At 42.3% G+C, this 15508-nt stretch overlaps 1 long non-coding RNA gene across 1 annotated transcript; it reads right to left on the bottom strand.

Annotated features, from left to right (window-relative positions):
• Positions 1–983: 983 nt before the first annotated feature.
• LOC118364437 (uncharacterized) lies at positions 984–12968 on the bottom strand. Its single transcript, XR_004821589.2, has 3 exons — positions 12739–12968; positions 6508–6754; positions 984–2657 (listed from the first exon to the last, which is right to left on the bottom strand). It is a non-coding gene; the product is annotated as an uncharacterized LOC118364437 (long non-coding RNA).
• Between the last annotated feature and the right edge of the window lie 2540 nt (positions 12969–15508).

Raw genomic sequence — 15508 nt, 5'->3', positions numbered from 1 at the left:
TTTTCTTTCATCCACCTTGTCTTCTTACATGCCAATAGATTCATGACGATGGACAGAAATAGAACAAAACTGTTGTTTTCTGTTTGTTTTCAACGTAAACTTTTATTACTAATCCATGACAAGACCGTTTGTTTTTCATACAAAGGCACACGTGGTTCATTCAGTGCATTCTAGCATTACATAATACATATTAGATTGCAAATAACAAACAACACCGGTTGCTTAAAAATATCTGAATAGACATTTCATCTTGGTGCAAAACAAAACAAGAAACATGTCATTATTGAATAACTTCAGCGACCACAATTTGTTGAACTTATGACATGTCAAGCTTATCCAGGCAGATAAGTAATACTATAGCATTGTGATTAACTAAATAATACATTTACAAATTCAGACCAACTCAACTCAACTCAACTGTACAAGCACCCGAATAGATTGTTAAGGAAAATACTTCAAAGATTTGCATAGATTATCAATTGGAATAACAATATGGCACTTTCTAAAAATGTATATAAAACAAACTAGTCTATGATAGTGCTTGCATTATTGCATTTGCTCGCATGTGTATTGTGTGTGTGTGTGTGTGTATGTGTGCGTGTATGCGATAATGTCAAGGACAGGAAATGAAGGAAGCCTTTGAAATCTCTATATTTATCATGTCTTACTCTAAAGTACCTTGTATTAAGCTAATGTGGTTTGCTAGGGAAAGCCAGGCTACTGCATTCAAAGCCTACTTGGAAAGCTTTAGTGGTTTAGTATGTTCTGCCAGTGCAGCCTAGCTTACTCCCTATAAACCGCACTGCTGATCAAACAGAGCTCTTCCATCAAGAATATTAGATGTGTAATTTCTACACTGATTTGTGTTGGCAGAGGTTTAGGGCCAGCATATTCAATTCTGTTATTGAAAAATTAAAACTAAAATGTCTCTCCACAATTTGTTTTATAAATCAAATGTGTTATGTTCATCTGTAATGTCTAACTTTCTCTCTCTTCTCTCTCTCTCTCTCTCTCTCTCTCTCTCTCTCTCTCTCTCTCTCTCTCTCTCTCTCTCTCTCTCTCTCTCTCTCTCTCTCTCTCTCTCTCACACACTTTCTCTCTCTCACACACACACACACACACACACACACACACACACACACACACACACACACACACACACACACACACACACACACACACACACACACACACACAGCCTAAATTGGCAGATTGAGTGTAAAAAAAAAACTACACTGTGAGAGAGAACTGAATAAACAGCATAATATTTCATGAGATTGTTCGGCCAAAAATAATCCAGTTGACGGCTTGCCCAATATATTTGGTACCAAAAACAGTTGCATAGAGTATAAAGACAACAGCTCTCCCATTCGCCTGTGTGTCATGTGACACACGGAGCCATCTAATCGCAGTGCAGTATTCTTCACTGCTGCCGTGGGTCTCACATTCATGTATCTGTCAGTCATAGCAACTAGTAAATAATAAAACAAACATGAAAATGGGCTAAAATTCTAACCGTAATGATCTAGGTAGGTCTATGTTATTTATACAGCTCGTTATACAACATTCCCATGCAACACCATGGACTCTATTCATACATTGTTATTTACTTTAAATTAAAGTAGTAGTAGTAGTAGTAGTAGTAGTAGTAGTAAAGCACTCTATGCTATTATATAAATGTTTGCACTTAAGAATCTGTATTGCAAGGAACATTTCCTCACATGTAACATACACTGAGTGTACAAAACATTTAAGGACACCTTCCTACTATTGAGTTGCAGCCTCAATTCGTCTGGGCATGGGACTCTACAAGGTGTCAAAAAGCGTTCAACAGGGATGCTGGCCCATGTTGACTCCAATACTTCCCACAGTTGTGTCAAGTTGGCTGGATGTCCTTTGGCTGGTGGACCATTCTTGATACACACGGGGAACTGTTGAGCGTGAAAAACCCAGCAGTGTTGCAGTTCTTGACAAAAACCGGTGTGCCTGGCACCTACTACCCTACCCTGTTCAAAGGCACTTAAATCTTTTGTCTTGCCCATTCACCCTCTGAATGGCACACACACAATCCATGTCTCAATTTCCTCAAGGCTTAAAAATCCTTCTGTAACCTGTCTCCTCCCCTTCATCTACACTGATTGAAGTGGATTTAACAAGTGACATCAATAAGGGATCATAGCTTTCACCTGGATTCACCTGGTCAATCTGTCAAATCTTTTGTAGATGTTATTGAGGCTGCAAGCAAATACTGTAGGTACACAGCACATGTAATGTATCTCATTCATAGCCCAGTGTATCCAAGAATCACTGCTTCTCTGTTCATCTTGGATCCTGAGATGTTTGCTCTTGTTTTCCACGCCACCAACCCGCTTTCTTATTGGCTTAAGAAAGGAAACAAAACCAATCCAGATTGGCCCTTGCTGGATAACTAAACCCAGGCCGGAGGTCTAACCACACGTCAGAGGCAGCTAAAGTGCTCTGATGCTCAAATGTTGGGGCACAAGTCGGAGTATAGTGGACAAACATTGTTGTAATGGGCCTGTTCCATTGCAAATACTAGGGATGGGTTGGTAGTTTGTGGGCAACTTTTCTTCTCCCAATGGATTACTGCTCGTAGTTCTTTCTGCCTTCTATCAGTGTTCTGGACCATTATTTGCCTGGAGGGGGGAGAAAATGTATGTTAGAAGCAGGGGTTGGAACCCAAATTATTTTCCAATCGTTCCTGAACAGAACCCTTATATTATTTGTTCCGTTCCAGTGTTCCGGCCAGCATAATAAAGTCCTGAACCGGTTGAAGAAGAAAAAAGTAGTGGTTCATATAGTTTTTTAAACATTTTTAATATTTTTTAATTTGTGAAATCGTTTTTATATTTAGCTAATTATTTTACCTCACCAATTAGCATGGATAGATCATCTTGCTATGGAACAGGTAGGCTAGTTGTTTGCATGTTTAATTGGTCAGAGATGATGCGACTGAAGTTTCACAGGTGGGGAGAGTGCGAGATTAAGCGGTGGACATGGAGGAACATGGTTTGAAGCGCTGAGCATCATGACATGAATTGGGAGTGTGTACAGGCTATTACTAGCATCAGAACTGAATTGGGAGTGTGTACAGGCTATTACTAGCATCAGAACTGAATTGCAGAATTATATACTAGACATTAGGAATATTTTTGGAACAAAAAATAACATTATTCACCACTTCTCAAGATTTGAAAATAACAGTTCTGTTCCGGAACACTAGAGATCCTTGACATACTTTGTAATTTTCTGGTTTTCGGTTCTGTTCCCTGAACCGGTTCCAACTACTGGTTAAAACACCACCATATATAAAACAAACTCAAAATAAAGCCAGTACATTATGTGTTCAAATATTTCCTAGTGAACGGCCAGTTTCTTTCATATAGCAAAAACCATCTGGGAGTTTCTGACAAGTGGCCTTAGGTGCGCCTGGTCTGGTTGTAGCTGAGGTAAGCCCGGCTCTGTGTGCCGGGCGCAGACTGCCAGCTAGCCAAGGGGATTGAGGGTGAAGTTGAAAGGCACTGCCGGGAGCCTGGTACGCTAAGGGGCCATAATGCAAAGAGGAAGCATGTGACACACCCTAAGCTGTAGGAGCTGAGACTGAGGGACTTCTGAGAGCTGGGGGCCCTTTTATTTTAGAGCCACTCAGACAAGCAACTTAAAATCTTACCCAAGGGTTATAGAGTACATAGAGAACCAGCCATGATGTTTGTGGTTGTCTGGTTTCAAAACTACAATGGGTAGAGCCAGCATGCTAACTAGCTAGCATCATGTTAGCCATATTAACTATGAGCTAGAATCATGTTAGCCATATTAGCTATTACCCAGAATCATGTTTGCCATGCCAGATAGCATCTCGATAGAAGTTTAATATGTACTGTATGTCAATAGGCTAACTACAAGTAAAGGAAGAGCATTTCCAATTAAATGCAAAATGAGACAGAAGGGGTGTCACAAAAGCGGTTTAGGGTATTGGTGTCGGTTTGAGTTATTGGGAAGCATGGTCTTGTTTTTGTTGAGTGGCCTATGGTGAATGAGCTAGTTAATGGTAAATTTACAACCCCAGCATGTGGGCCAATAAAACAAGGGGGACAGGGGGACATACAGGACGATGAGAATGATTGTGAGAGGGGGGGGAGAGGGAGAGAGTAGAGTGGAGGACGCTGGTAATTAAGAGTCTAAGGGAGTGTGAGAGGGGACACACACTGCTCAGAGCAAACTTTGTGCATGGAATCCTCACTCTTATTTATGCACCCTGTCTATTCTCCCTCCCTTCTACCCTTTATCTTCTTCCTGGCCTTTCCTCTCGCTCCATTCACTTGTCTCTCCCTCTGAATGAATAGTCACAGCTCTGTGGTGTCCCCCCCCCACCAACACCCCTTAAACTACCCCTCCAGCTCAGTCTTGAATAGGGAGTCGAATTGAGCAAACAGTCAGCTCAATAGGAGGTCTGGCCGTGAACTTCAAGTCCTTCCCAGGCCCCCATCGTCACATTGGGGAGAGAAGCAGGGAGTTGGGAGGGAGGTGTGGGCTTGGGGGGCTGTGGGGAGACAGGAGGGAGGGGGTGAGTGGGAGCCACAGACACAGACAGACTTTAGGGGGCCCCTACGTGCCAATATTGGGGGGACCTCTGCCTGCCACAGAAGTTCCCAAGACTGGAGCTTTCGCTGGAGCTATGGGGGAGGGTGCTCCATGTCCCAGCTGCCTCGCCCCACCCCCTAGTCTAGGCAGGAGGGGTGTGTGCAGACGGGACAGTGTCTGCCCCCTGCCCAAACTCCAGCCCTCCAGACCCGCGCACTCAGACGCAAGCTGCTGACTGTGCCCACCCACCCCCTCAACTCGCCTCGCTCCCAGCCCACACAGGCCACACATCATCTCATTACCCAACGCCAGCCACTCCACTGTCTACTGTTTGTATTGTTTTGGGCTCTGCATAATTGACACAGTAAATTGAGAATGGCCCTGGCCCCTGCTCAATCTACCACCTGTTTACAGAGACTGACCGTGATTAGTGGGTTTGCATTAGATTAGACACTGTTACTATTAAGGTTCTCATGCGATGTTTTGTTAGACTGGCTCCCCAACATAGAAACTTTGAATGTTGTTGGTTTTGTCAGGATTTTTTTCTATGTCCACATTTGGCTTAATCAGCTGCTATAGTTTACTTGAATATCCTTAATAAATTCATTATGTCTAGTCCTAACAGCAATGTCTCTGTAGAGCTCATGCAGCGGAACACCTTGGTGGGCTTGGCGACGAGACAGACTTAATAGCACTCTAGTGTTTCACCGTCCATATGCATGGGTAGTAACTCAGTAGCCTATCCATTAGCAATGCTCTGGCACTGTACAGTATCTTGGAGGTAGCACTGTCTCGACCTCCAGTACGCAGACACAAACAAAGGGAGTTCTCTCCGTGAGGCACGGACAATGGCACACATTGTTTACCGGCTGCCTTATTTAATCGGGCCCAGCCGACTCTAATTGGTGTTTTGGTTATTAAGCGGTTTTTAAACTTGCAGCTCCCTGCTCGGAATAAAGGAGTCGCTACAACAAGCTTGTTTAGGAGAACAATACATGACTTGTCTCAGAACCAACTCCCCCAAAACCTCACCCACCAACACAAAGACAGCTTTCCTCCACTGAGACCTCGCTATCATATTCTCATTCGGCCTCTACCTTTCTCGCTCCCTCTCTCTGTCCCTCAACCACACTCGCTCTCTCCTGGTCCCTTTCTCTCTGTGTTGGTGTTGTACTGCAGTCTCTGTCCAAGTAGCATACGCTGGCTCATGGGCGTCACAGTTTCCTCCTTTATAGATCTGCTTTTAACATTTTTAACTAAACCGTCATTAGTGTAAATGTTTACATGTCAGCAAATTAGGATTATTAATGACAAAAATGGAATGATAAGACTTGGTAAAAATAAATATAGCAAAAAGCGTACTGTCTCTTTGATTACTATTGATAATAAGAATAGTGATGATGATATAATATAGCCCTAGCTAATATTTGTTAATAGTCTCTGGGTGTAACTATCTTGTGTAATATGCTAAATGTTGAACATTCATGTCTCAGATATTCTGACCAGGGAATACGGCCCGCGTATTTCAACCAAAATGGCAGCCGTCTCCATGTCGGGCATGTGTATGAAGAGGATGGCACAACAACTCCCAAATGGGAAGAAAACTGGGCTGTTCAGAGCACAGATGCCCACTGAATGCCTCCTGAGAGAGAGCGAGAGCAAGAAGGGATTTAATTCAAGCACACACACAAAAACCCCAGCCTGCCCCCCCCTCCCCCCCCCATCAACGCGTTCCGTGATTTCTGCAATTAGCAAACACATCTGGGGTGCTTAAAGGCAAGGCCAGCCTGGCAGAGGGAGGGAGCGAGAGAGAAGGGAGGGTCCGGAGGAGAAGGAAAGGATGGGGTGGTGGTGGTGTTATGAAGGCATGAAGCAGCATGGCGGGTGCAGGACTGTTATTGTTACCTGCTCTCTCTGGTCCTCACTTCCATTTCATGCCAGCGAGCGTCGTCCTAAGATGGTGGCGTGGGCTACGTCTCACGGTACAGGAGAATGGGGAAGGCAGCTGAGGATGAAGCGAGGGAGGGGAGAAGGGGAGAGGCGATACGGAGGAGGGCGAGAAGAGGGAGTCAGAGTCAACAGCAACCTCTCATCCTCTCCCTGTTTTTCCAGCCTCATTTTGCCAGCATTCTGTCACGGTGGTGTTGGTAGTCTGCACAAAAAATAAGAATAGGGAAATAGATGAGGCAAAAAGAGAAAATGTGAGTATGTGGTTTAACCAGCCGAGATACACATACATGCATATGTATGTATACACGCACCCACACATGTCTTTTCTCATGGTACAGTCTGCCCCTGAGCATGCAAATGACTTTCATTATGCAAATGCATGCAAATCAGATCCAACCATCTGAGAATCAAGCCTGGGAAGAAAAGAAATTGACACAGAGATTGAATGAAAGAATGAAAGAGAAAAAGAACAGGGGGGGGGGGATCCTTTTGAGTGGCAGGAGGCGGTAAGTCAGGTAAATGGTATGTGGAGGAACAACGGTGGCCCAAATTGGACAAACAAGATTACCTTTTGTATTATGAAGATTACTTATCTTTTTTCTGTGACTGCACTGTATTTTAACATCATGCTTGATAACATACAAGTTTCACATGAAGTTAAGTTCAGACTCACATCATCTGCAATAGTAAGCAAGGAGATTGCTCCAGCTAACATAGGCTTTTCAGCCATTCCACAATGTCTTCACTTTCATTCAAGGACGCAACAAGGACTTGAGCTCCGTTATTGAAAAAAACACATGAATTTCACATGTGATCACGTGATCTTATGTGAAGTTAATGTGATAACATGGCCAACATGTAAAAGCAATATGTGATAACATGAAACTACACGTGAAAACATGGTCTCGTGAAAGAAATGTGACAACATGGGGATGCAACATTTTTTTACGTTTTTCACGTGAAACTGCAAATTTCACATGTTGCTTTTACTACAATTCACATGAGGTGAAAACCTGTTATTCTCCACACGTGAAAAGGTATTGTAAATGTAAACATGTGAACATATGGTTTCACATGTGAACAACTAACCTCACTTGTCGCTTTTCATGTTTTTTTTTTGTAAAGGTATTGGAGATTTAAGGTAAGCGGTACACTAAAATAGTGTAATACTGTATATTTAATCAATATGATGACATTTGATGACGTAGTGCTGACTTTTCCATATGAAGCACCTGGGATTTGAAATGCCACTCTCTATATTTGGAATACGCTGGTCTTTCTGCTGTGTCACAAAGTCTGTAGTATTCTCAGAAGTCCTCTACAGATTAATTACCTACAATGCATCTCTGCAATTAGCGAAAAAAGTGCCATCTGCGCTGCTATTTTAGTTCTAAATTAACCTGACTATTATCTCATCATTGATTTCCTTTACTTCTTTCATCAATTTGGGTGTTTTCTGAATAGTTGTCTAACGTTGGTGGGGCATATTATTCACTTTGTCCTGAATCACTATGATAAATATAATGGTGTATTATTAACAAAGCTGAGATTTACTTTGAAGTACAAAGTGTAGGAATAGAGGTTAAATCAGTTACTGACACAGACACAGTGGTGTAGAAAGGAATATCGTACGTAATGCCGTGAACCAAGAGGTTGTGAGTTCATATCCCAGGTGAGGACATGTTAAATAATAATTACTGTATAAATAAACATACACAATGTAATCATTTGTGTCAAATATGTCAATTGAAAACACTGTGACTGTGGGACCTTTTGTTTGCAGGGCATCACCTATGTAACCATGTGAAATATCCCCACATGTACTGTAAGTCGTTCCAAAACCACATGAAAGGTTATGTGAAAATAATATCATACACTGGGAGGAAGGCTGTGACCTAGAAGGGGATTGCTGTCCGAAATATGGTGTTGGAGTCACAGATGGTTGGCTGTATGAGATCAAATGTTGTGAAACTTCATCATAACAAAGACAACAATGGTACAGTATCAACATGCTAGGTTGATGAAGAGGTTGATGAAGAGGTTGCTGAAGCAATTGCATATTGTCAAACATATTGTAGTGGTGCTTTTCTATGTCATTCTCCGGCCAAGCTACACATGCAAGTAGCCCAAGACCTACAAACTAACTTCACCAATCTTTGTTGGAATCTATTAACTAGCTACCAGCCTAGCGTATACATGACATTTGGTCAACCAACGAGCAGACTAATCGGGGAGGAGAGAGCTGCTATTTGTTTTCACTCTCAGGCTAGAGGAAGGAGGCAGCTTTCATTTCAGGGTGCCAGTAGGGACACACTATTTTGTAGGCTGTAATAGGGGAGTAGGGATAGAGGAAAAGGGAAGGGGTTTGGGAGTATGAGAGAGTAGGCTAGGAGGAAGGGAGGGACAGTAGTAGAGGGGGTGGGGTACCACTGAATGGTGGCAAACCTCTCCTAATTGGCACTTGACATTTTTTTTGCCATTGGCACTAAAGTGGGCCGGCTTTCAAGCCTTGTTGGAAAAGTGCCATATGCAAATATGGCGAATGGGCTCCATTGTGAAGCCTCTGATATTAACAGCTCAGGGAACAATGAAATTGTGTGCTTACTCTGGACTCGTAGGTGTGTGAGCGAGAACAAGACAATGGCTGCCAAAGCCGCTTCGGTCTGAACAGCCCCTTCACATGACGTTCTGACAAGTAATTTCACCAGAATGGCCTTCTGTGGACTGAGGCTCTGTCCAAAAGCTTTAGACTTCAAGACTGAAATAGTAATGTTTCAGTTTGTGCAATACTTGCCCAACTTCTTAAAAAGGAATCTTTCTCTTTTTGTTGAGAGGCTCTTTTTCCTAACTGTTAAAATATTCAGAAAATGATTTGCTTTTCTCTAAAAATGCATCCTATGTTAAAGCATTTCCAGTTGAGTACATTGTTCGAAATGCTAGAATGTATAGTGTTCTGTAATCCTTCTGATATTTCTCTATTTGGGTTGTTTTCCCTTCACTAGCTCCCTGGGGCAACAGTGGAGGGTGATCTAAACATAGCTCCTGTCTCCCTTTGGAGACTTCTTGGCAAATCAATGATGAATTGTAGCAAAACTGAGAAGTATTTTCAAAGACTGAGAAATTATAAGAGACTGATCTTGGACAGCTAGGCCAAACAAGCTCCCAGCACTAACTTCCAAGAGGAAACATATAAAGCAGATTGTCAAAGGCCGTAAAGCAGTTCCATCTTTATCTCCACACAAGTCGAAACTGTCAGGGAGGAAACAGAACAACGGGTCCAGCAATAGCACCCACCTCCGGTGTGGTCCGAACCAAGTCAAAGTACATCTGTTACTGCTAAGTTACCAAACTTAATCTCCTTTGTCTGGGTGGGTCCATTAACTTCTGTAAACGCCTGAAATACATGAATTTCTCTGTGAGTGACAGGGAGGCGGGGGCCACTTTAGAAATGGCAAAGTCTGCCCCTCTGTACCAGCCCAACAGTGAAGCCATTTTCCAAACTCTGTTGGTGTGTTCTGTTGAGAAAAAAAAGAGGCAGAGAAAAGGGGGCAAGAATCACTGGGCCTTTTTCAGAAACCCGTCTGGCTGCTAGGACCCGGAGGTGCTGAAAGGGTGGTAAAGGAGCCCATTGTCTCCCTGTGACAAGTGGACTAGGTCTATTGACTGTAAAGTCTACTGGTGGGGGGCCGCCAGGGCCCGGCCACAATGCCTGTTTTTCTACTTGACACTTGGAGTCTAAATCTGCTTGCCGAGAGCCTGAAAGCTAAGACAAATCCACTAAACCCTCCCTCTGCCTCCCTTCCTTTCTCCTCTCCCTCCCTCCATCCTTTCTCTTTACCCCCTCTCTCTTTCCCTCCCTCCACTCCAGACAGGGCTACAGTAGAGTCCCGGAGGATTTGTGGAACTCCTGTTTTTGTGCCATTTTCAGGCAGGCAGTGCAAAGGCTGTCTTTCCTCTGGGGTAGTGTTGCAAAATTCCAGGAACTTTCAATTAACTCCCTGGTGTTCCAGAAATCCTGGTTGGAAGATTCTGGTTTTCTTGCTTATTCCATCCTTACTCCGTGCATCCTCTAACCAGAAAGTTCCTGGAATTTTGCAACCGTACTCTAGGGTCCCTAGCTAGTGTGGACTGTTTTTGATATGACTGTGCCACACACAGTCATCCCCGTTATCGCCACCAACAAAACAGCTGCACCAGTGCACGCACACACCTTTATGGGAATCTGTCACTGACTTCATATCATCTTATCTTCAAATAATATTCATGCTTATCGTACAAATTGTAGCTAATTGGAGAGAAAAAAATAATTTTTTACTGCCTGAAAAATAAATACAAACTGGTGTCAGAAAGCTAATCTAACTTTGCTAAAATCTCTACCCATAAATGTTGTCAATCAATCAAATTTTACTTGCATAACACTTTGTAAAAGGCCAATTTGTCACATTAACAACCACAACGGCATACAACCACAGATAACAGCCAAGAACAGTCGTTGGGGCCTTGTTCCAGTTCCCCTGGATTCTTCCTTTGGTAATGACAGTAGCTAGGGAAAACAGACAAAGAGCCAGGTACCACTGTGCCACCGGAGGAGGTGACATCACCGCCTGTCACTTCCTGTCAAGGCCCTCGTCTCTCTCGTTCCCTCGCTGAGCCCTGAGCTCAAATGTCACACTCAGCACCTGCAATGCAGCATGCAGGAACCGCTGCACAACCCGCTAAAAATGACATTGTGAGTGTTGTTGCTATAGAAACGCTCCAACAGGATTTTCAGTCTAGTCCGACATGCCATATTGGAGTAAGTATTGTGTTTGTTATCAAAGCAGAATTCAAAATGTATAAATTTAGCAGAGTAAATGTGATTAAACCCTGTTTAGGCCATTAATCTCCAGATGAATAACATGTTTTTCAAACATACTGATGCTATAGTATACAATTTACTCTCCAATTTCTCTGTAATGTCTTGAAGCTATGGAAGGCTGATTTGGCCGAAAGACAGAAAAATCATACTGGAGGCCTCACTCGACATGATTCTTTTTCTAGTTGAAAAGAAATCATCATCATTGCCTTGATGACTGATTGAAGGTGTGAAGATCTGATTGACCAATTACTCCCCACTATTGGCTGAGGCCCGGATTGTTCCTTCTCTCATGGCTCTGTCACTGGGGGCAGTTTCCCGTTGATTGCACTCGGACCACTCCCCCACAGAGCCCCACACAGTGGCATTCAACAAGACTCATCAGGCCTTTCCACATGGTAGCACCTCATGCAATGGAGGCTTCGCCATGGCCCATTCACAACCAAGCCAACTGTCACCTCAAATCAAACACCCAAACAAAAGCAAAATCAAACACCTTCCCACATGAACGAAAGAGGGGGAGAAAACAAATAAACAACCATCTAGCTTAACAAGACTGGCCTCAAACAAATCTGTCCATTCGACTATGTGCTGGCAGGGGAGATGATCGTGGGATTAACTTAAAAAGTACATTGTAAACTTCCACAATCCAAATAACGTATGACATTAGAGGCTATAATCAGCAACCATACTTTCTATTCATTTCACCTGTTTTCCAAACAACCTTTTAACTAAAACCCCATCAGCCAAGTACAGAATTGCTACAGCGGAAGGATGGTTACTTGCAGCTACTGACTGACCAATTTGTTAACCACTTCGGCAAAGTCCGCAGTCAGCACCATTCAGGTTGCCGTTGGTTCTTTGGGACCCGCCCACCACTGCTGGCCATGTGATCGTAAGGATAAGCCGCTGCGTGCAGCCCCACACAGAGGGATCAGGGGCTTATTAGATTACAAGTGATCCTGTTGGACCAACCGGACTGCTAGGGACCAATGCCTCCGGCCATGTACAAATATGAGGAAATATGTGTATAGCATTATGTGTATAGCTCATTATTTTTAGGGATCAATCTCAAAGAGATCAGGCTTTCCCAACTATATGGCTCAGGGGGAAATGTCAAAAATTATAATACTCAAAGATGTATATTTATAAGAAACTCAACAAATACTCAAACTCTCAAATCTGCTGCTAAAATTCTCAGAGGCAATTGTGATATATTTGAGGCAATAACAGAGACCAGATAGTTGTAATTGTCAAGCGGCGTTAAAGAAGACACACACGCGTACACACACACATAAACCTGTGCCATTGGATGACATCACACGACTTACTTGACTTTTTCTTCTGATCCCATTGTCCTATGATGACGGCCATTTTTTTTGCTTGTTTTGCTGTGGATGGTAGAATGGGGTGGTGCATTATGGGGGACATGTGTTGGGGAGCTTGATGCCTTTCAGGAGCGTAATGGGATTCTTGTTACTTTCGGTTATCTAGCTTTATGAAGAATGTACATCACTCATACAGCTAGATAACCAAAGATAACAACCAACCCCTAAGGCTGCCCATCCTCTTGTGCCACAGGTGATACGCAAGGGCCAGATTCTGACCTATAATCAGGAAAAATAGTGTTAACAATCAGAAAAATTAAGACTTTCATTTCCCTTTTCAAATTTAAGTGCACAGTGAGTAAACTGTATCAGTTCTATAGAGAGGTCTGGTCACGTTCATGCAGTACCTAAAATGTAAGAAATGCTGATTATTTTAAATGAATCACCATTCATCAAATGTGTACTTAACAGTTCACAAAAATACCAGAACCTCCTGACCCTCTGCTTAAAGTACTCATCAGCAATTGGCCACTTACTAACTGTAACATTTCCCTGCCAATCCGCCCTCACTGTTCTGCTGTTACAAAGCCTTTGATTGGACGGCCAGCCCGTAACATGGCAGCCAAAGCCTTGACTCCTCAAAGTCAAATAATCAGCGTGAGGCTTGATCAAAACACACAGGCTGGCGAACCAGTCCAAACTGGTAACGGCGTCAGTCTTCCCAGACCACACCTCTCCGCCCACCCCTATGGTGAGACAGTCTCTCACATGGACTGGCTCCATAGGAGGGTGATGGCTTCAAATGCCGCCCCCACCATGTCCAAAATGTACTTTTTAATTTAAAGCTGTTTTACTGTAAGATACAGAGAGAAAGGTTTGCCTCTTGCGTTTGCATATCTATCAGAGATTCCACAGTAAATTGGGGGGTCAGAATTATGCACAAAAGCACAAACACACACAAGTGCAAACCTACACACACAGACACACACACACAGAGTACACACATTTCTGGCACATGGCACCAGGGCCAATTAAAAGCTTTTCTTTGTGCCCAGCCCAACAACGAGGCTCCTCCCATCTATACATGTTCTAATGACTGACAGGAGATAGATGGAGGGAGAGAGAGAAAGACAGAGAGCATTCTCCCCTTTAGTGTACACATCTTTACCTGTAGTCTCACACTGCTGGCAGACAACACATCCTCTCCTTACTGTCAGCTAGGACAAGGATTCAAGCTTCAAAATGTCTTATTTTTGTTCATAATCTACCAGTCACCATAAGGATTTCTAATCACCTTTATCATTTCTTATTGCAGTATGCTACACAAGGATAAAACAAGGCTCTTTCAAAGCATCCGCACTCGCAAACATGCATATTCCATACAGTGCATGCACATACACCCATACACGCACACACACACAAACACGTGCAAACCAAACAAAAGCATGCACACATGCTGGAAATAGGAATGCCACTATCTTTCCTGAAAAAGTCACTATTCACTCAGGAAGGTATTTCTTCCTGCCAAGGACAAAATGCCATAAAAAAAAAAAATACTGATGCAGTTACAGAATTGTCCTGATATCTACGTGTTTTTTGTCAGAGAGAGAGAAATGACATGTTCCAATATCAATATCAATATCATGAAATTATATCTGACATGGATATTGGATAAACATGGTTTAAATAGTGAGACTTGATTATATACGCATAAAGGGTTATCGATACATCTATCTCAGTTGTTCATTTGTGCTATTTATTGGCACAGCCAATAACTTGATTGTACATATAATGCATGAAATTCTTTTGAATTATACTGTCCCATGTTTAATATTTGAAATCCAACTAAATAATAATAATAATTTACTGTTTTTGTGACACTGTGCACAGTATGTGAGACAGTTGTGTGAATAGATATATTTTTTAAAATTGCTAAGTTATTATATAATATAAATAGTTATAATACTACCACAAACTATAAGTAGCATTATATTCTCAACATTATATTGAAAACAATCAAAAACATGTATTTATTTTCAAGAAATTACATTTACCATGAGAGTTTGAATTGGAAAGTTTTTTTTTTATTATCCTATTTTATTAATCAATATTATTATTATTAATATTATTGTCATTATTATTGTTTTTATTATACTGTGCAAATTCCAAATAGTTTGATACGCAGTTGCGACGTTTCCTTCTGATATTGTCAATGCATTTGACCAACTTTATTTCAAGTAATAATAATATACATTATTTAAGGAAAATAAAGTAAGAAAGAATATGTTTCATATTAGGCCTACATTGCGCCAGATAAGATTACAAAGAACTCACACTGCGCAACAGTAACGAAACCTCACCTCGATTCAGCACCACAACAGTGGACAGCGGCCTTGTCTCTTAGTAGCCTTCAGTGCCAGGATTTCAACACCACTATACCGTATCAAAATCCCCGATAAGCATATTAACTATCATACAATCAGTTTGTTAAAAATAACTGCATTTGTCTTCTTGTTTTAACAGTAAACCTAGGCCTACCCCTTGGTAAATTCAGATAGGCCTATACGGCGCAGTAACGTGCCAGGGAGAGATCCGGTTCGACTGTCTATTGCTGCATCTTGCCAACCTCATAATTGTCAAGGGGTATAACTCATTCAACCATTCATTCATTCATTCATTCATTCAAACAAACCTAACCACTCCTCGTCATTGGATAAGACGTTGGTGACGTCCTTCAAATTGATCCTTGGGAATAATTGAAGCGCACAGGGAT

The sequence above is a fragment of the Oncorhynchus keta genome, chromosome 31 (assembly GCF_023373465.1).
Source record: "Oncorhynchus keta strain PuntledgeMale-10-30-2019 chromosome 31, Oket_V2, whole genome shotgun sequence".
In the NCBI taxonomy this organism is placed as follows: domain Eukaryota; kingdom Metazoa; phylum Chordata; class Actinopteri; order Salmoniformes; family Salmonidae; genus Oncorhynchus; species Oncorhynchus keta.
The sequence above is the reverse complement of the archived record's forward strand: the minus strand, read 5'-3'. Positions and strand labels throughout refer to the sequence as shown.